Consider the following 23,129-nt stretch of genomic DNA (forward strand, 5'->3'; position numbering starts at 1 on the left):
ACACTTTAACCAGCTGATGTACCGGAATGTCTCGTACGTATGCCGTTATTGCGGTTTTTAATTCGTTGTTAGTGAGTGGTCTGTTGCGATACACTGCTCGTTTCACTGCCCTTCCATCGAAAGTAATCTGGAGGAGTCAAATCGGGCGATCGTGCAGGTCACAAACCCGCAAAATGATTCTCTCACCGAAGACATTTCATAAAGAAGTCATTGACCTATTAGCTGTGTGCGTTGGGGTGCTACCTTGTTGAAACAACTGTGATTGATTTCCACTACAGTTAATTGACAAATGAATTTCATTAAAACAGTATAATAATGATAACTATTAACTGTATTCTAAAAAATATTGGATTCACAATGTTCGTTCTACTCACACCGACCCAGACTTCAGTTTTCGCTTCGTATTATTCATGAGGGTTAGTTGTAGATCGCAGTCGTGTATTTTGTTAAATACCCTCTCAGATGAAACCACGCTTTATCTGTAAAAAACGTATCTCTAGGATACCCACGGCAGTTTGGTCAATAGAATGTTTAAACTATTGACGATAATTTAGTCTTTTGGCATGATCTGTAGGTTTCAGTTCTTGAACACGCATTATTTTGTAGGGGAAAAGTTTCAGTTCTTTTCTTACAGCTTTATGTGCGATAGCAATTCCTATAACTTGCTACCGTGCTAACCTACGCACTGTGATGGACTTTCGGTCATAGCATCCAAAATATCAAGCAGCTTCTGTTAGTTATTTTAGGTGGTCTTCCACTTCGATCAGCGTCTTCAATGGAGCCTGTTGGCCGAAAATTTTTGATCAGAGTTCGAATTGCATTGCGGCATGGAAAATATTATTGGGAAATATTTTAGAAAACTTGCATTTCACTAAATCAGTTCACTTGTCACCTTCACAAAAGACGTGTTCAACGAGAAAAATGTGTTCCTATACCGAAAGAACCATTACGTTTCTCGCAACTACTGATTTCGATAAACGAAACAATACGAAACGAAACGAAGCACGTTCAATCAAAACTCAACGATTGACATCTTGTTTACTCAGTAGAACAACGCCCAACGAACCCACAGGGCAATCAACCTAATGCCGAAAGAACAGAATGCACCGCATCATTCTAAAGCATACTGCACAGCGACTTTCCGAACGCACTGTATTATTAATGACGTTTGCTGTTTAGTGAATGAAATGTTCTTTATAAAGCGGTCGGCTAATAAGAGGTGTTTTAATTCGGATTGTAAATACTCAACTTAAAGTATTGTACGAAGTAATTGCGAGAATAGATCTTATTCAAAAAATTCAGAACAAAAAAGTTAACCAGTTGCATGGGAGGAGAAAAGTTGATTAAATCGGTCCAGAAGAAGGAAAAAAGAGAAGCTGGAAAAAATTTAAAGATATGATGGTGATTAAGAATAGCCTAAATTATTTAAATTAATTAAATCTTTCCATGAAAAACAAAATTTTAGAAGCAGGGCTTTGAGAGGAAATTCCTGCTCAGATCAAAAGTAATCTTTTGGTCTCTGTGGTCCGTGTCGTCAAGTTACTTAGGGTTTTTTTATAATATGCTTTAAAAATAATAAAACCTGTTGCCATGGAATTTTTAAAATTACTTCATTAAAACAAATTACCGTATTTCATCTACGAACCTGTTATTTTATAATTTTATAGAAAATGCATTATTTTTGTGTTGATATCTAATATATAAAAAAAGAGCTGTTTAAATGGTTCTTGAAGTAAACTGGAAAATAATAAAGTTTACAAAACGTTTTAGTTAGAATCTAAGACAAATTGGCCATTTCGATATCTAAACAATGAATGAATAAATAAACCTTTATTTCCTTTATAGAAAATAGGACATAAAAAAAAGAATTACAATATATAATTAGGAAACAGTACCTACAAAGGATAACCTGTGCGCAGGCATGAGCCACTTTTTATATTTCTAAAAAGGGAATATAAAAATTAAAACTATTTTTAAAATAAATAGTAGTAACTAAAAGTTCCTTCATAAATAAATCAAAGTTCTAATAAACAACAAAAAATTAATTGTTAAGATGTAGATCAGTTAAAATGTAAACCTATTATTTTTAAAAAATGACTAAGAATAAAAAAAATTAACATAATAATACTATAACAAATGGACACCCATACCCGCGCTTTAAAATTCAACATTCTAGATTTAGTAAAATCAAGGAAATACAAGAATATGAAGATGACGTAAGTAATATATTGTTGTACACTTTTACCCTAACTATATTGTATAAATTGAGGTAAAATGAATGTTGTTATATCTGTTACGTTAACACTATTTTGTAACAATACAAAATAATGCTAAATAATCTTAGAACTAATATTATGTCCATAATTATAATTATAAATTTTCCCTTAATAAGTTTGGTTTCCTTAGTATTGATTAGCTCCATAGTAGGATTTTGTATAAAAAACAAAACGTTATTAAGATCAGATTAAAAAATTAACTAATTGTGTATTATTTAGACAAGATGGCAAAAACATGGTTAGAATAGCGATTCGTACACGTTATTTGTCATTATCCACTCATCTATTTCTTTAAGGAGTTTTTTGACATAAATTTAGCAGGAATAAGATTTATTAATTTAGCAGAAATATACATGAAATGTCTTCTGCAGACCTATAGGTCATTTCGGGGTATTGTAAAGGTGATACTTGATGGCATCAGATTATATGATGAATCTCTGGTAGTGAAGAGGTTTATAGTTTTGTTAATATATAAAACAATGCTTTTGACGCAGAGCTGTCTCATTGTTAAAATGTTAAATTCCCGGAGTAGATAAACTGTAGAATAAAGTTTGGGCTTATTTAAGGCTGCTTTTATTAAGTTTTTTGAAGCACATACGCTTTATTAAAGTGCACGTTTCTTGCTCCACCTCATGAATATATTCTATATTGCAATATTGATTGGGCATACGCAAAATATACAAGTCTATCGATACTGTTATTTAAGGTGAGGGGCTATCCAGACACCAAGATATTTTATTCCATTTATTTTTTCTAGTTTGGTACACAGACATGATGTAAAAGTTGGCTTTTTGCAGTTTACTGAATGTACGGTTAAATTATTTAAGTTAGGAGGCTGACTACCGTGATTTGTAGAAAACGTTATTTACACGCTTTTTTTAACATTTATTGTTACTAGGTATTCGTCAAACCAATTTTCAGTAAATACTGCGGAAATAGAAAATATTCCCATGAGGTATTTTTTATTGTAAACGTGTACTTGCACCGATAATTAAAACCAGATCTGAACTCGATAGGGCAATTTTTCTTCTTTAAGAACAAAAGGAAGCTTTTCTTTCGAAGTTTTTTTTTAACAAAAGTATTGGTGGTATGGTTATTAAAAGCCTATTTTGGGTTTAATTTTTCAAACAAAGAAAAATAAGTTCAAAATTTTTACGGGTTTAAGCGTTCTTTAAAAGAAGGAATACTATATCGGATCTGAAATATACAGACAAACAAATAGGATAACGAATTAAAAATAAATTAACTAATTGTTATAGAATAAAAATGTATTTACAAAAAGCCAAACGTTTTTATATAATTGTTTTTTTTTTTTAAATAACGTTATGATTTTGTTAATTTCCTGATTGCGACAGAGATTTTCTATGAATTATTTTCTGATCTGTAGTAGTAACACTTATACATGTGGGATATAATTTTCGGTTACTGTGGACTAATTAATATGTCTGCTAGTATTCGTATAGTAATAGTCAATTATAAGAAACATATAAATGGATAAATGTTTATAATACATTGTTTCAAACATAATGGAGAAGAGAAGTGGGAAATTAGTTTGTACTTGGGTTAGTAGAGGAGATAAGTGGTATTTTCTCTTTTTTTTCAAGAACATCGAGTAAATTATACGTTAACAACAGGTGGAAGATTGACTCATTCTTTGTTTAAATTTGCCTTAAATTATTTATTAATTACTGCTTCTTACATTTCTGATGAAATTCTTGAAAATTTTAATTCCCAATCTTTTTCTTTATAAAAAGATTTGGCGTTTAAAAACTTCACTTTTATTGTTTTGGCATATATTTATAATGTATGAATTAAAAATATCATTCATAAATAACATTCCGTTTCCATCTTTGTTAAAAACCGCCCTCATCTTCAGAAGTATTTATTCGGGGTGAACACTCGCTGCCTAAATGTTGCCTGAAGTTATCCTCTGAGTGGGGTTGTTGATCTTGTGCTGTGGTTCCTCCGTCTTTAAAAATCCTTTATAATCATCCATCTCTTTTCCTTAACCTTAATAATTAATGATTAACCTTATTTTTTAAGTTTTCAAGACGTTAGGTTTAAATTGAAGAAGTTTTCCTGTAGACCAATTAACGGTATGATTTGGGGAAAGAAGTTGGCTAGACACAGAATCAGGAGTCTATTTCATTTCAAATGACTGCACAATAAGACAGGATGAAGCGCATTAGAAAAGTTCTAATGATAGAATTGAAGATTAAATTAAAGGATAAATTGAAAGTTAATTGGAAAGTTAAAAATTAAATGATAGGTTAAAGGTATTTGTATTCCAATACAATACTGTATTGAAATATCATTAATATAAGTTGCCTTAAACTTGATACTAAATGTTGATGTAGTGTTAACAAAAAATTTAACGCTTTTTAAAGTATTTTTATTTTTTCATTTTTGGATGTGAAAATAATTTAAAGATTTTCCGTCTAATAACTGGTACGCTCAGAATAAAGATGATTTCATTATCGAGATTATCTACTGTATTCTATATTCATAACAAGGTAAATTGATATGAGAAAACATAAATAAAACTATAAAATAATTTTGCGTAAATAGAATTGTATAATACTGCATAGCATACTTAGAGCAGGAATCGTAATACTGTCAGCATTAAAGCAGGAATTACTAATTTTAGATACAATTGAAGTACGCACTAAATTATCTGCACTCTGCTTCATTTCAGTTAATTATGTATAACAGTTACGCTACGTAAAAAAAGAAGAAGAAAAAAGTAGCGTTCAAACTGCACTGTGCGTGTATGACCGTTGAATTGATAACTGCATCACGCTACGTTTCCGAAACTAAAACGAGAAAATTTCTGAGACGAAGCAAAAGAAATGGGGTACATACAGCCGAATCATATACCCAGATGGTCGGTCGGTGAAAGTTAAATCTTCAACTATATCGTGGTAGGCAGCCGGTCGTCCGACCGATATTTATTCACCTGTGACGTACTCATGAGCATTTACATTCTTTTTTACATCATCCATCTGAACAAAACTGGAAAGCTAGCCGCTCAGTGTGCCAGTCAGTAACTTGCTGTCTTCTGTACTCGTCTGTACATTACGTAGAAAGCAGCCTACTTGTGTGCACAACTCGTTCGCTAAACGTTGGACTAAATACTCATAGAGATCCTTCGCAGTTTTTTAATATCAGGTTTGTCTTATATATAAATTTATTTTTTCTTATCAGAACCGATATGAAGATTTTTTATTTATATTTAAAGTTGATTAAATATATCTCTAAGCTAAAAAGAAATAAAAGGCTATGTAATTTAATCATTACTTAGTTTCTTTTCTACTTCATTACACCGCGAATCCTTCATTTTAGTTAAAATTTATTTTTTATTTGTATTAATAATTAAATTAATATTTTAATGCATGAAACAAAATAATAATAATAAAAGAAATTAAACAGCAAATACCAATAAAATTATTCAAAATAATATATTTACAATTTAATAATTTTAAATTAAAGAAAAACGGTAAAGAATCTTTAAAAGAACTCAAAGAGATGAAAGTTTTAGGCTAAGATATTTCATCTTTCACGTAATTTATGACCCAACAGTTTTTCGATAAATGACAGTATATAAAGATTAAAGAAATTAAAATGAAACAAAAATGTACTTTAAATGAAACGTAGCGTAATATTTAACCCAAACCATAAGTTTATTAGTTTTTTTTTTTTTTAATTCAGAATTAAAAGAAAAAACTGAATGTATTTAGTTCAAGATAAACTTAATATATATATATATATATATATATATATCTGTGTGTGTGTGTGTGTGTGTGTGTGTGTGTGTGTGTGTATGTGTACGATAAAAAAATTATCTAACAAATATGAACTATGTTTTTGTATTAAATACTATAAATATTCTAAAACTATTAATGAGATAGATTGGGACTAACTATAAGAAAATTATTATTTTTTATAAATTACGATAAAATAAATTGATTTTTAGGCTATATTTTATTTTTCACATGGGTCGTAAAATGAATTCTCTTTCCTTGAAGAACTACATTAATTAAATTACTTATCGATGTAAAAGTATGATACAGAGTAAAATAAGGTAAATTAATTGAAATAGAAATAACTTATTATTTTCACAGAATAAAAATGAATCGCAGCTTTAATTATTTGTCAAAAAGTAAAAGAAAAAAAACTAATGAAAAAACTGTATTTATTACACGAGTATAAAGATCTCTTGAGATCAAGTATTTAGTACACTGAATTATATTTCCGTTCAACGTTAAAAATAACTAACCATAAATTAATTGAAATAAAACAACCATACATCAAATTAGTGATAGTAAATCTTTTTTCATACTTTTTAATTAAACTAAATCAATGAAATGCAGATAGGCTACTTAAGATTTTTCGATCGATAAAGGGAATAATGTTTTATAAAAATCTATTAGATACGTTACATTATTTAAATTTACCTTATTTAAATTATACTCCGCATTATTATTAATCTTATCTATTTCAAATATTAATCTAGACATTTGTATTCTAGAGGATATAAGTTTTAACTTTGAAGAAAGAAAATCACTTTATTCTGGTTTTGAATTTTGACCGTTACTTTATTTTATAATTTAATTGGTAATGATATTGTTTTTTCTTTAGAATTATAGAGTTAATCCGATTAAGCGAAAAAACATAATATAATAACAGTGATAAATAAACTCCATGAAAATAAAAAAGTGGTTAATTTAAAACATATAAAAGCTAATCAGAATATGAATATCTTCCTTGAAAAGAATGAATAAATTCCTTGAAAAGAATAAAAATTGTTATGAATACAAATTGATGTAGGATACCTTGTTCGTGTAGGATAAACCAGGAAATAATCAAGAGTTGTCATTGTAAAAAGCTTAATATATTCATAAGAATATAAACATAATAATTTCCTGAATGAATCGGGTATTTAACTAGAAATTAAAGGAACTAGTGAACTTATGAGAGAGAAAAGTGATGCGATTTGCATCATAGTTGAATTTTTAAAAACCAAGCTTTTAAGATCGTTGCTAACTTTAAACTATCGGCAGAAGCTAAATATTTTATTTTATTTTTTATAAATAAGTCGATTACAGGCAATTTTTTAGTATGTGAGGTGATTAAATTAATAACTGCATCATTTATTTACCATTTACTTAGTAACGAGTACTAAAAAGGGCTGAAAAAAAAATATTTACTGCTCACAAGAAGTACGAATTTATGTATTAGGAAAAATATGTACAAAAATATGAATATGTTTGCTTGAATAATACAATAATAATATTTTCATCAAATTTTAATTTGAGTTTTAACGGATCCATTCTTTTTCGAAAACGGTTTTTCGTATTTTTTTGATATAGAATTCTATTTTAGTAGGCATATAAAATTTGGAAAAATTCTCATTTAAAACTTTTTATACGCTGTTTGTTTTTCATTATTTTAAAAAAGTAATGATTTTTTCTATATAAACTTATCGCTCAGCCCATATAATAAAAACAATTCAACAATACTCACTGTCGCACAGGGTATATAATAAAAACAATTTTAAAAAATGAACATTTTTTTCTTTATAATACTCAACGTCTTTCAATTCGTTCAATTCTGATGCTGAGACGTCTGAAACGATACTTTTTGCTCGCCGAATGTCAAAATAACATTTTATCAGAATCGTATTAGCCATTATGAGAAATTCAAATTTTGAATTAAAGAGCTATAAATAAGTTTCACAAAATTATTGTAAGTTTAAACAAAATTTTTAATCTAATGTTCATGCCTAGTATATAAAAGCAATACTTTTTTTACCTTAGTTTTTTTTTATTAGATGGCTTTACCTGTTTGAGGTTAATACGCCTAAATACGTCTGTAGAAAATTAAATTTTGTATTAATTTTTTTAATTGAAAATAATTTATAAGAAAATGTTTAAACTGTAGTCGAGAATAGAAGACCTGAGTAAAGTTAGTTATATAATCAATCATATATCTTTTAACATTTAGCAATATAACTAGAGACTTTCCAGTTTGAATCATGTTTACTCAGCCATTATTTAGTCGATGTAAATAATACTTTAGTAATAAATGAGGATAAAAAATTCTTATATCATTGTTTTTTGAGAAAACTTACATTAGCATTTATATAAAAACCACAGACTGGACTCTTTATTTTAGTTGTTTTCAATTACCATAATACACCAGAAAAAAACTACAGCTAATTGTTAGATCTCTGTGATTCTCATTGTATTGCAAATAACATAATTACAACTTGTTATTATGGTTATTATTTTTACTACTTAAAAAGACCTTGTATTTATAAATACATTATAAAATAAAAATGCCTAACAGACACGTAATAAATAAAAAAATATATATAATTAAAATATTTAGAAAATATCTTCGGCGTAAAATTTACATTAAATTTATCTTTCAATCCATAATTACTTTACCTCTTAACATTTTTTTAAAATTTACGTTTAACAAAATTCGCAATATATAACAAAAAAAAAAAAAAAAAAAATTGCACGTAAAAGAAGATAAATAACATTTTTATAAAAAATACTTTTTTAAATTCTGGTACTTGGCACCAAAACTGAAAAAAAAAAAAAAAACATTTTTCACGACAATAAAACTTTCTGTATAATATATCTATTTTATAGATGATATGAGAAAGTAGAAAGGTTCATTCGACGCAACATATAATTTTAAAAAAATATATAATCGAAATTTAAATCACATGAACGTAATGGTAAAATATATGTACATATTTTTTTAATTTACTTTATAAACGATCACGGAAATCGCGTCGTATCAATTTATATTTTTATTAATATTACGTAAAAATAAATTATCTGATTACAGATACAAATAATGTAATAAATGTTGTTATATACTACAGAAAATTATAATAAAAAGCGATGCTCCCAAAGAACGATTTAAGCGAGAAGGAAATAAGTATGGTATTTTATTAAGAAGAAAATATTATATCAAAAGAATTACGAAAAAATGTAATTAAAAATCCATTAAATTGTACTTATCACTGGTTTATAAATTACGTAAGTACATAATTCAATACGTGTTTACAGGAAATAATAACAGTAATACGGAATAAAAAAATAAATAAAAGTCTAGATCTCATCGAAAGATGAGACTGCATCTCGTACAATATACATGAAAATTCTCCTTTTATAATATTGTCGCGTGTTCGCGGCTCGATCAGGATATTGAGAGATTGACAATTGAAAATGTTTGTATAATCACAATTTATTGGTTTAAAAACATAAGTAAAACAAGACTATTCAATAATAATAATACAACAACGTATTAATATTAACAACAACAATGTTGCATTACAATACAATGTTGTATTAACAACAATAATATAATAGATAAGACAAGTACAAAGTTCTTTCACCGCAAATACCTTTGCTGCTCACAAATAAAACTACCCTAACAATTTATGAATGAAATTTAGTACATTGTCTCTTTCACTTATAGTCTTACGGTAACTCACCGAACCATTTCTTGTTTTCGTGTGCTGGAATTACTTGTGACGTCGCCTTAATCGCGTCGAACTCACATAACTCCTCTATCGTAGCAGTCTCTCAGATTGACATCATAACGTCTCGCTTAGATTGATTTCGCACTCATTTCAACTAGTATTCCCCGGAGTATTTACACTCCTATCCTCTTTACCTGCCGGACCGCGGACCCAACTCGAAGCGTGAGAATGATTGTCCGCCCACACACATTTTCATGAAATTCCTACCCTGGTCCGGTAACTCTTCTCATGGAACAACACTTGTTTAGGTATGTCAGCGGGCAATATTACAAAAGACGATTGTTATACGGACCTGTTAACTTTACTAAAAGGTTTCTTCTTTAGCCTCTTTTTGGATTCCTCCCATTTTTTATTTAAATGTGAACTAATGCTCCATTTTATTTTGGGAAACTTGTTTTATTTCTATTGGCATAATTACTTAAGGCGTATTTTAGTGTATCATTTCAAACTATAAGAATTAAAGCAAATTATAATTTTAAACTTTCATGGGTTTTTGAATCGTCAACGGTGTTCAAATCCCTATTGTAATTTTTTGTACATTTTTCACAATGTCGATTTTTATTCTTAAAAAATAACGTAAGGCTATAAACTCATTTTGAGATTATCTATTTATCAAGCAAGAACAACTAAGCGATTTTAATGAAACTTGTAGAATGAATTTTTTAACCTAGATTGAAATCTTAGATTTAACTAACATGAAATATTTACTTTAGAGGGTTCAGCACCTTCTCCTCTTTTTACGTAAATGATCTATTGTTACTGATTCCTTCAAGATGAATTTAAATGCCATTAAATAGGGTTTACGTGTGTTTGATAGTAGAATAGTCATTGTATTTCGATTATTTCGGTTAAATAAAAAGAGTTGCTTAAGTATAGGTCAATTCTCACAAATAACATAACAAATAGGCATTCATATCTTGTTACCATGTGTGAATCATTCAATTTTGGTCGTAATTGAGAACTACATATACCGAACGGTTAAGCTAAAGAAAAATTGTTATTAAACGAAATCATAATAAGGTAAAATAGCTGAAATAATTTCTTAATATATTAGCAAATAAGGATTAGTTTAAAATGGTCGTTATACTTGTGTTATACAGACTGCTTTAACTGGTATTTCCTGTCAGGTCAATATGTATATGTACATACACATACGCACACACATAATATTTTACATAATAAACTAATTTTCTCTTTTGTATCGGTTTTTTATCTTTTTATTATACTGTATTACCAAAACTTTTGTTTTTTATTACGTAATTATCTAAACATTTCTTAACTATTTTATTTGAAAAAATCTTCAGCCCATTTGGACGCGCGCACTCATATTTACAGCGGATTTATAATAAAAAAAAAGTTCATTTATATTAACATTTCTGATACAAAATATTTTACACATTATTTTACTATGTAAACAAACAAAGGCGTATTTGTACAAAATGTACGACTTATAGATTCATTTAAAATGCTTAAAAAATCAGTAATAAATAAAACAAATAATTAAATGAATAAATATTGTTTTTGGTAAAAGTCACGTAGTGAGGGAGTCATAACAAAGTATTTTATTGTATAAATTAAGTTTCCACTTAACAATTTAAAATGTGTAAATCCTAGTACTTTCGGAGCTGTTACTCCATCTTCAAGAATTTTCTAAAAGAAGTTAATTTAAATTCAAATCAATAATCGTTTTTAAATTAGTGTTATGTTCATAATAGTCGGTCGTGAAGAATAAAATTAATTCGTACATCGATGTGACAGTAACGTCATGTTTGTAAATGTTTGCGACCATTATAGTCGCAAAAATTAATTTAATTTTTGAAACACTATTATTTCAATTAAAATAAAAAATTGAAAATTATTATAGATATATTTAAAATTAATTGAATAATTTATTCAATTTTATCAACAAATTTGATAAACCCGCATAATTAGCTTAAAGCTAGTTGCATAGAGATAATTTATCTTATATAGGCTCAGAGCTTTTTACAAGCATAACTGGAGTTAAATTTAGGGACAAACATAAAGATGTTTCTAAAATACAGCACAATAGCAGATTGTTGTTATTTTTAGAGGTTTTTCAATCACAATAAATTAAACAGTTAAAACATCCCTCTATTGTTCAGGCTCTAATCTTTTGGAATATTAACTAATAATAATAAAAAAAAATATATAATAAAAAATCACGTAATGTCATAGATTGGTTTTAAGGATTTCAGAATTAATCTTTGTTTCTTCATTAGAAAATTTCAATATTTTCTTTATTGATAACAACAAACTATCTAGGATAGCAACCGTGTCTCAAATTTCAATTTATGGTACTATATTGGGATGTAATCCATTTTTGTAAATAGAAAAAAAAGGAGAATAAGAATTATAAATAGGATAAAGATATATCTGGATTTTATACCAACTTTATCGTTTAAAAAATCCGGATTATTTCAGGAAGTAATTCTTGAAAAATTGAAGATAAAAGACCAACGGCCGAAGCCAGATTTAAAAAAACTGGTTTCTATTTATTGCTGTAGTTGAATAAACGATTTATTCTTTGAATGCTGATAACAATTATTTGTATTCAATGAATATTGCTGCACATTAAAATAAAAAAAATCCGTTTTCTTACACATCCTCTCTCTAAAAATCCTTCTTTCTTACGTATAAAACTTGTATAAAACACAGCGTTTTATACGTAAGAAAGAAGGTTATTTGTAGCCTGCTGTAAACAACAAATAAATTTAAGTAACAAGTAAAGTGATTTGCTGTTAAAGAAGACAATGGGTTTGTATAGCTGTATCCTGGATGTCATAGTATTAGATTCATCGACCTGGTTTGTATTCTACGAGCTTGCTTTTTCTTCTTTCTTCAATTCTTAAAAACTTTCATTTAACATTTTATTAACATTATAAATTGTAATAATCCATTTTCACCATATTTCAAAATTTTAACTATTATTCTCCGTCTATATTATAAACAATAAAAGTCTAATTAGGCTAAAAAAATTATTGCGTATCAAAAGTGATGTTTAATTTTATTTATTCCTTTTTTCCAAAGGGAAAATTAATAACGGCTTTAAATTAACGAATAAGCTATCTTTGTTAAAAATGTTTTCCCCCAAAAAATAAAAATTTAATTAAATAAGAAACAATATGTACTTCTGTTAAAGCAGTTTTTGCAGAATCATTTTTATGTTACATAACATAATAGTACGGCTTGAAAATACGGGGTTATTATATTTCTATTGCCATTTTATATAAATTATCTAAAGATTTGAATGATCTGATTAATTAAAAAAAAAAATTAATTTTTAAATACTTGTTTAAAGTGAACTAAATAATAACATAGACTCAAAATTTGTCAGTTAACTTATTTAAAATGTATATTACGTTAGTATTCTGTATAGATTTTTACTTATTTTAATATTTTTGCATATATTGATGATTATTATTCCATGTAATTATTTTCTGCATATATTAATATGAGGTATAACTCTGCATAACTTTCTTTACTTTATTATATATTTTCCCTATTCTAATCAAGATTCTTCACACAATTTTTCTTGAGCCTTGAAGTTAAATACCTGAGCACAGAGAAATTTCTGTTATTATTGTAGAGAAGTTCAACGAACCATTCAATTCATCAAGTGTCACTATATAGTTTCATGTAATTATACGAACAAAAAAAAATTATTTAGCTAATTATATTATAATTAGCTAATACTTAATATTTATGTAGTTAATTGTCTTACGCATGAGTTTTTTTATTATTAAAAAAAATAAAATTATATATATGAGGAGTAAGCATTCAATTCTTCTTTTAGACAATGCAATTTCATTTCAATACCTGAATTTGTCTTCAAAAACTAAGATTGAAGAAAGATTTTCCTTTACACTAATTTTTAAGCAGTACAAAAATGAAAAAAAAAATTACTCAACTTCCTAGTAATTACTCATTTGTCATTTTTCTCTTCAGTTTGGATTTTTTGAACGAACGGTTTTTCCCATAATTTTTAATTTGACAAGCAATTCACTAAGGAATGGTTATTAAAAAAAAAAATCTTTTTGATCAGGTGACAAATAAATCAAATAATTGAAAACAACATCGTTTTATTGAGGGATATGAAGTAGCATTTATCAATAAATTTAGAGTATGATTGTTTAAAAAAATAATATTTACTGTTATCGTAAGAAAAGGTGAAATCATTAAATTGAGTTGTTACAGCCTCCACTGGTGTAAAATGCTTAATCACTTTTCTTATTTCTAAATACCATTTCATCCACGAATAATGGTTGTTTTTATTATTGTATTTGTGATTATATTAAGAAAATATCAGTTAAAATTCTTTTCCAAAATAAACACATTCATTATTGAAAAGGTTAATTTGAAAAATGATTGGTAATAATCAGAAAATTGTCGAACCAATTAATCGGTCGAAGACAATGAGAATAAATTATTTACTAGCTAATTAATAACAGGTTTTCTTCGTTTCATATAGATGTAAAGTCGGGATAAAGTTACAAAGAAGGCAATAAAAGGGTATCTTTATTTCTTTTAAGAGAAATTTGATGATATAAAAAAGGGCAATAAAATAAGATAATATTTCGCTTTTTATAAATTTAACAATTTCGCAGTTATAAATTCAATTAATCTTCAAACTCAATGAGTACAGATGAGTGAAATAAATAATAATCTTTATTAAAGGTAAATGTTATAAAGTATTTATATTCAACGGGTATGTCAGTTTTTACAATAGGATACTAAAGCAAGAGTCTTAACATAATTACTGATCTTACGCTGACAGAAAACATCCGTGGATTATTAGCTAAAAATATACAAACACCCTTAAAAAATGAAGTCAAATGGGTACTACACTTACATATGTTGTGGATATTAACAAGAAAGTATGACATGTTATTGCATCGTTAAACACCGATATATTACAAAGTGTTGTGTAAGAGGTGGTATTATATAATATTGATTATTGTTATAACATTTTTATGTTTTTACACAATATTGTCTGAGATTACTAAGATAATTTTTTACGAGATATAATCTAAAATATTATAATAATATTATAATTTTACTAATTTAACAGAATGATTGCAAGGAAAATGTGAAATAACCTAAAGAATGTGATGTTTATAAATTCATAGCAAATAAGTTACAACCTCCCTTACGAACAAACACACACACACACACACACACACACACACACACACACACACACACACACACACACACACACACATAACAAACAAGTAAACAAAATTAAGTAATCATGATAATTTTTAATTATATTTTCTTTAATTAATACCTAATAATGAAAAATACTTTACTTTTATGTCGTGCATATTGATTAAAAATTGGAGCACGACTTTGAATTTAAAACTTGTTTACATTACACAATATAAAATTAATAATAAAAAAAAAAATCATGCTGTAATTAGATACTGCATTCAGGTTATTGCCTGTAACTAGTTACAGATAATTTTATTTTTGTTCAGCAATTAAAAACGTTTGACCCATTTTTTTTCTAATTATAATTATGTATTTTATTTGAAAAAAATATTTATACTGCAAAATTACATTAAATAATAATTAAATGATGCTACCGAATTATTTATTTTTCTTAATAATAATTGGTATAGTATTACAAGAACGTAAATTAATCGGTTTAACACAACAGAAAAATTGTAAAACTAATTATATTTTCAATCGTTATTTTATTAGAAAAAATAATTGTTAACTGAATTGCGAAATTTTATTGTTAAATATGATGAAAAAAAAAATTTTTACTCGAAAAAGTGATCGATTTATTACTTTTTTTTAATAAATACATATTTATATATTTAAAAAAAAAAAATTTTTTTTAATATTTAACGTGTGTACATTACGTACACACGATACATGTTCTTTATTTATTCAAACTATGAATGAAGTTTGACTTAATTTTAAAATAATTATAATAAAACCGCAATACTTAGTCTTATAGCAAAAGGGGAAAAGTAGAATAGCACCAGTGCATAATGCCTCCGTTTAACATTTCAAGTTACTATTAATAACTCCTGTAAGATTAGCGTTATAATAATTTAAATTAAGAAATAAACATTAAGAACTAGTACTTAATCCAATCAAAACTTGTCAAACGGGCAAGAAAAAACAGATTAATTGATTTGTTTCGAAATAGACATTTATTTTATAGGTAAAAAACTTAATTATTTTCTAATATATGTACTTCTTTTTTTATGAAAGTAAGTGACCACATGGCTATTATTAAATGTATACCTCTACAGCGGAATATAGATTTTTTTTTATAATAGTTGACGATATTACTGAGTATAATTCTTGTATGAAAAGTTTTTCTTTTAATATTATTCAGAATATAGATATCTTAAAGATTTAAAATCTATGTAATAATTGGGTAGTCCTTTATTTTATCCTGAATCTGAAATCAATGTTCTCACCAAAAACAGGTAATTTATTTCAAAGTTCTTAGAATAATCGAGAAAACATTTGGTTGAAATCTGTTTAGACGACCAAAAATTATCCACTAATGCGTTATAAACGCGAAATTCTGAGTCAGTGCGTCGTTACATGTCACATTATATTCATATTCTCTGTAATTTTAGTTGTGATAGGTCAATTATACATTAATTTGAGCTTTGAACCTTTCTCATTCGTAATATAAATTTATTTTGATTATACGGACTAATAGCATATTATAAAATTTATTATAAATAAGAATGAAATTATTTTAAGCGTAATTACTAAATGATAAAATTTATTTAGAAATACTTGAATAATAAATAAATTTGAAATAAACAAATTTTTGTATAAAATAAATTTGTAGTAATATAAATATGGAAAAATTTTTTATTCTTACTTTTCCTGTTCAATTTAAAATTATTTTAATAAATTTCAATTACGGTTCAAATTCGTGACCTCAGTTTGATTACCGTAATATTTTTTTGGTTTTAATATTATTTCCAAGTGCTTCTGTATTTTTTTTTTACTTTCTATGAATAAACTTTTACTTTTTTATTTTCTAGGTAAAACTTATATTTGTTGTACCTACTGAATTTATTTAAATATTTTATTGCTAATAATTGATATAATTTGAAACGATATAGATATATCAAGCTTACATGAAGAATTTAGCAATTTTATTGAAATTTTACGTTTCGTTGAAATCAAAGAAAAATCTTTCCTTGAAATCATAACCTTCTGTATCTTGGTTTTAACAAGAAGAAAATGAAAATAAAATATTTTTTTTAATTTTCACAAAATTTACTTAAGAAATGGCAACTGTTTCGGTACACCGAAATATCTCTACGAAACATCTGAAGAAGGCACTTCTTCAGATGTTTCTTCAGAAAGTTTAAAAGTACGATACAACGAAAAAGGTAAATATAAAAACCAAAAAATGAAATACATAAAGATAAAGAGCGACAATAGGGAACGTACACATGTATCAGTAATATATAAATTTAATAGTAAATACTACTGGTCAGTTCAAAAAAAGGGGCGCAGTACTTACAGTAAGATACGAAGCCCATCTTACAATCATAAGTTGAACAGCGACAAACTATTTAAGTCTAAGTGATAATTTAAGAGTAAATTAGAATTTTCAAGCGTATTAATATCCAGTGACTAAAAGGGTAAGTTTCAAACCTTTGTTCTCAACATAAAGTACTTTGAAATTACCATTAAAAACATGATTTTCACCGATTAAATTACAGGCATAATTAGAAACCCTCTTGTTATTGAAAAACAAGATTTGTGTCCCTTATAGTTTTTCAAAAGATCTAGCAGTCTGTCCAATATAAACTTTATCACAAGAACCTTTACTTCTCTTTGTAAGAATAATTATATTAAAAGTTGGGGATAAAAGAAATGATTTTTGTTTTAATTTATTTTTTGTTACGGTAGATTTTCGTCAAGTAAAGGCTCAATCCATCGATTATTTTGTTTTTGTAAGTTATACCGCTATATATAATTCGACTCAGATTTTATTCACCGGATGTACCTGCAATTATATTTGCTATTAATATACTTATACAGTGGTTGGAGTAAGATAGTGAATCGCCAATCTCTTTTTAAAAAACATACTACTTTTAATTGACAAATATGTCACGCACATTAGGAGAAAAAGTTCGTGTTCAAAGATTTCAAGTAATATTGAGAGGCAGGTGTTCTGGACGTAACTTCGCGAGTAGAAAAACTTTTTTCTATACAATGCGCATAACAATAAATTTAGCTTTTTCTGGTGCGACCTCGGTAATGTGTACGAATCGAATAGGTTTTAATTTCGGGCGATGTCCAAATTTTTATCATTTAATATACAACATTCTTCAAAGAAATATATAATAGAATTCCAATGATTTTAAAAGGTTTTTTTTTTGCTGTTGTAACAAGTATATAAAGAAATTATATTTAATTTTACTACTAAATCTGCGTCAATAATTATTTCAATCTAGGCAGGCATCTGTTATTTTGATTTCGAGTTTGAGATGATATCATTGGTATGTAGAAAATTTATGAATCTGCGCATAGAAGAAATGAATCCCTAATTTTAAAATGCAATTCGATACAAACAAACCGATACTCTACCTTTATAACATTTATATACCGAGTTCGTTTATTATTTCACTTGATGTTTAACATAGTGCCATTAAAAGCCAAACTTTCCGTAATTATGTTTAATACGTTTTGTCAAATAAAAATACTTCTATTTTGAAGGTTGTTATTACTGTTATTTTGAAATAAATCAATCTTTTACGCTTGAAGTATTATTATATCCCTGTACAAATAAAGATTCTAAAAATTATTTACGTTTACATTTTTTATGCGTTGATAAATATAATCTTTAGGTAGATTTTTGGTAAAACAATAAATTATACACAGTTTTTACCAACGTACTGTTTTACATAAAAGGCCTATGATTTATTTACGCCGTATAAACAATCAGTAATTATAAATAAAATTATTCAATTGATTAACTGATACGAATATATTTTGAAAGTATATGAACACTAAACAAAAAATACAGTTAAGTAATTTATACTAAAAATATAATCAAACAATCATAAAATTAATAAGTATTGCAAAAATCGACATTCAACAAAACCAGACTAACAAGTTTCCATTTTATCCGCACAGTTAACAACAACCACTTGCACTTTGTTTTTTTAAATTTTTTATTAATATTGCTATATAGTTGTTGGAAACCAGGTCAAAAGGAAAGTTCTGATAAGAAATAAACGTCCTTTTAAGTGCAAGAGTGTGTAAATATGTGAACAAACTTAGTGTGTTGTAAAATTGATCGAGACAAAAACTTATACAAGTGTCTTAATTGTCAATGTATGTTTAACGTTAATTATCTTTAAATGTATAGTTTACGAAAACTGAAAGAGAAACTGACATTAAAACTTCAGTTATTCAAGTTTGTGTGTGTGTGTGTGTGGGCGCGCGCGCGCGAGCAAGCCAACGCATACAAGAATGTTTGTAAGTAATTTTTATTTCCATTATACTTTGTGGTGATTAAGGTTTAAATAGTTTGAACAACTTTAGTTTAAAAGAATCCTAAGATCTCCAATTTGTAATTCATAAAGAAGTCAGTTACCACTTTACTAAAGTTCTTCCTTCTGTCAGCATGAATCGTTTAGATTAATAAATCTCTAAAACGTAAAAAAAAAAAATGTAAAAAATTCAATTTGTTCCATTAAAGTATTAAATACGATTAAGATCTCATTAAGTTTGATAAGAAAATGAAGAGAAATTAGTATAAAAGAAATTATGGAAATTTGTCTTCTTTTTGCCAGATAGACGTTATAATACTACATCAGAACATGCTACAAGTCTGATTAAAATTTCATTATACGTTTCCTTATTAAGGGTAGGTGTGGTAAGCAGTTACTATGTAGCTAGCTACAAGAAAGGCTGCAACCAATTCAAGTCTTGTAATCGCTAGGTGCTGTACACTCAAAAATTAGATTTATTGAGTGGTTTGGTATATGTTTAAACTAGAGTATAATTATTTGTTTATTTAACATAAATAAACAGGTATATTACCTGTTAACACAAATACAGGGCTATGAAAAATGAATTTACTTATTTTATTCCTTAATGTATTCTCTTTTATACCGTTAACAGATATAACTACAGGTCTGTTTTCTTTTAATAGAATTAACTTTAGATTCTTCAGAAATTAGGCCAAGGAACCCAAGTAGAGTAGTGGATCTGCCATTTATGTGTCCAGGCTCACATGTTAATTTTATCTGCTTCAGTATTTCAGCTATGTCACCGGATTTCTATTTCTTAAGAGGGTGAAAGGAGTTAACCCGTTCAGATTGTAAATATATCAAGAGAGCAGCTAAAAATAGATTTTTAATCTCCCAACACAAATTTGATCGCCGATCCAGTATTCCGCTGGTGTTGGTTACCTAATTACTAGATTTCTCGGCTTACCAGGGGGACTCGCGCAGGTTGAGTATAGGAGTTGGAATAAGAGAGGCTAAGAAACTTCTCTAGTATCAATTCTAATATTACGTTATTCTGAAGTTAGGTATCATTCACTACGCTTCCTTTTCCATTTGCCAGAGCCGAAGCTCCACCGTAAGATAAGCTCCCGAGGGTCAAAAACGAATTTAATATATCAAATCAAGTATAGTTTGATTTATGCTACCTAATTATATATATATATACGGAAGTAAATTGTGTGTGTGTGTGTGTGTGTGTGTGTGTTTGTAAGTTTTATTTTAACTTAATAAATACAAGCAAATACAAGTAATAATACACAAAATGGTAATTTATCTTATTTAATAAGTCACGTTAATAAGAAAATGTGTGTTAAATCTTTATTTACGGTCCATTGCATTCATAACTCTTATCAACAAATTACATGAATTTCGCTCATAAATGTCATGGTTATTTACATCATACACACGCAAGTACACGTACACAGAAATCTTTATTTAATATACGAGTATGTCTTTCTTCTACGTTTTTATTCTTTACGGTCAGCGACGATAATTATTTAAAAATAAAAATTTTTATAATCATAAATCGAACCAAATTTTATAACTAAAAACATTTAACAATTCACTTAAAAACATTTTCAGTAGTTTTTACTGTAAGAACAGCAGCATCAGTCCATTGAAGATGATCGAAAAGACGACTAAAAATGTTTATTAAGAAGTAAATAAAAAAAAGTGATATAAAATTTCGTTCGGTTTATCGTTTCATAGGTTCATATTTTAAAATAAAATATATTTCTATACTTTTTTATTTTTAAATATTATTAATTCTAACAATTAACAACACAAATAATTTTAAATCTGTGAAAAAATGACTTGAACAGTACAACTTGTTCACTTTATGTGATAGATTACTCTATAAAATACGTCTACATTCCCTACATTTATATTCTTAAGTACCTTTTTTATAGCCAGGAAACAATATTAAAAAGCGATGTTAGGTAAAAATATTGCTACATCCGTCAGATTTTGAACTGCTGATATTTCATGCGGAAAAACTACTACGCCAGCCAAAAGCACGATGTCTAAAGAAAGTTCTAGGAGATAACAATTTTATAAACTAATTTTTAAATGCTCTATAAGAGAGGTTGTAAATATAAATTCTCTCCTGCTGTGTGCAGGCAGTGATTCTCACAAAACGTTTTACACTAATTTGTTCTTTTACATTGTACGTCATTTTTTTTTCTTGTGGTAACATATACAAAACATCTGAAATACATGCAGATTTATAAATGAAAACTATTTTCTGTGAGAGTAAAAGTGTTCATTATATTACCAGTCCCAACGGTGGACAGAATGAATGAATCGAACGTATGACTGAATATTATCTGTATTTTTAATATTTGGCATGCTCATATGCAACATGTATTTCAAAATTAATATGGAGCAGTAAACTAAGGAAATGGAGAAAAGTTTTACCTTCACCTTTTCTTTTAAGTTTAACATGAGATGCTAGCTATTCTTTAGAATGGCTGGGCCATAACTTACACGAGTGACTTATGTTCATGTAATGTCCTGAAACCGACAGTTTACACATATAAACAGATTCATCTAAAGTATAAATTGTCAGTATATAGTGGGAAATAAAAAAAAACTTTCACATGATGTAAAATGATAAAATGCTTTAAATTACTATTACAATAAAAAAAATAACTAAATTAAAAAAAAAAAAAAACATCAGTAAAACTGAAGTCTTATTACTAACGTGTTCAGTCTTTGTTATCAGCAATAGTGGTTCAGTTTCTCACCACAGTTCTTTGACTTTTATATATCAACCTCTTTCACTCTGAATACGCCATGTAGAAATAAACAACACGCAAGACAATTTTCATCCTATAATAATGGTATCGCAGTCATGCAATCGTCTGACAACAAACCGTAACAGAACGGAAAAAATTTATTGTTTTCCATTTTTGAAAAAAAAAAAACGATAAAAAATGTTTATTTTCGGTGTTCTATTTTTTTAAGAAAGATTTTGAAACTGTTCTAATGAAAATTAAATACAGCCTTTAAAATTTAAAAATAAATAGATAATATTTACCTTAAACCTATACTAAAATGTACGTACAATTTATTAGGATTTAAAATTCGTACGTTTGTTTTTAAAAAAAATTGAAAAAACCTATTTGACTTAAAACCATACACGAGTTTCATTTTCTGAATTTTTTTCTTTAAAATAGTAAATGGTATGATATGAGAGCACTCCCTCTTATTCAAACGGATGAACAGGCAAAAATAGGATTGATGTCATAATTTCCATTATCTCGCTGGTAAATTAATTCAGTCTACAAATTTATAACCATTTTATACTACAGATAGCACAAAAGTGCAGTAACTGCATGAATAATTATAATTTTATTAAATAATAATTAACAGTCTATATAGTAAAAATAATCAATGTTAACAGTAATTATAATACGTGTGAATTAAGCACATATAAAACTTTAATATTACATAGAGCTTAATCGATATTGCATAAGGAGAAACATTAATTAAACAAATTTTATTGCAGCATAATCTTTACAAGGTTGTAAAAAGAAAATTAGTGCGTTGTGAAACGCAGTCAAACAGAAATGTTAAATCGAATAGTTTTCAATTTTTTTTTTAAACGGGCTCATTTAACAAAACCTATTGTTTTTAGGATTACTGTATTGTGAATTCCTTAGAATATAAGGAATTTTCTTAAATGCTATTTCGTTCATGACATGATTTTATATTAAAAAACAAAAGAATAACTCTTATTATTGCGATAGGATAATTACG

General features: G+C 27.2%; 1 protein-coding gene across 1 annotated transcript in view; it reads left to right on the top strand.

Annotated features, from left to right (window-relative positions):
- The first annotated feature begins 5,169 nt into the window (after positions 1–5,169).
- The window catches only part of LOC142322843 (alpha-tocopherol transfer protein-like), a 57,200-nt gene continuing 39,240 nt past the window's right edge, over positions 5,170–23,129 (top strand). Inside the window, exon 1 of the mRNA XM_075361920.1 lies at positions 5,170–5,444. The gene's annotated coding sequence lies outside the window, so the exon portion shown is untranslated. The remainder of the gene's footprint in view (positions 5,445–23,129) is intronic.

Source organism: Lycorma delicatula, chromosome 4 (assembly GCF_047948215.1).
Source record: "Lycorma delicatula isolate Av1 chromosome 4, ASM4794821v1, whole genome shotgun sequence".
Taxonomy (NCBI): Eukaryota; Metazoa; Arthropoda; class Insecta; order Hemiptera; family Fulgoridae; genus Lycorma; species Lycorma delicatula.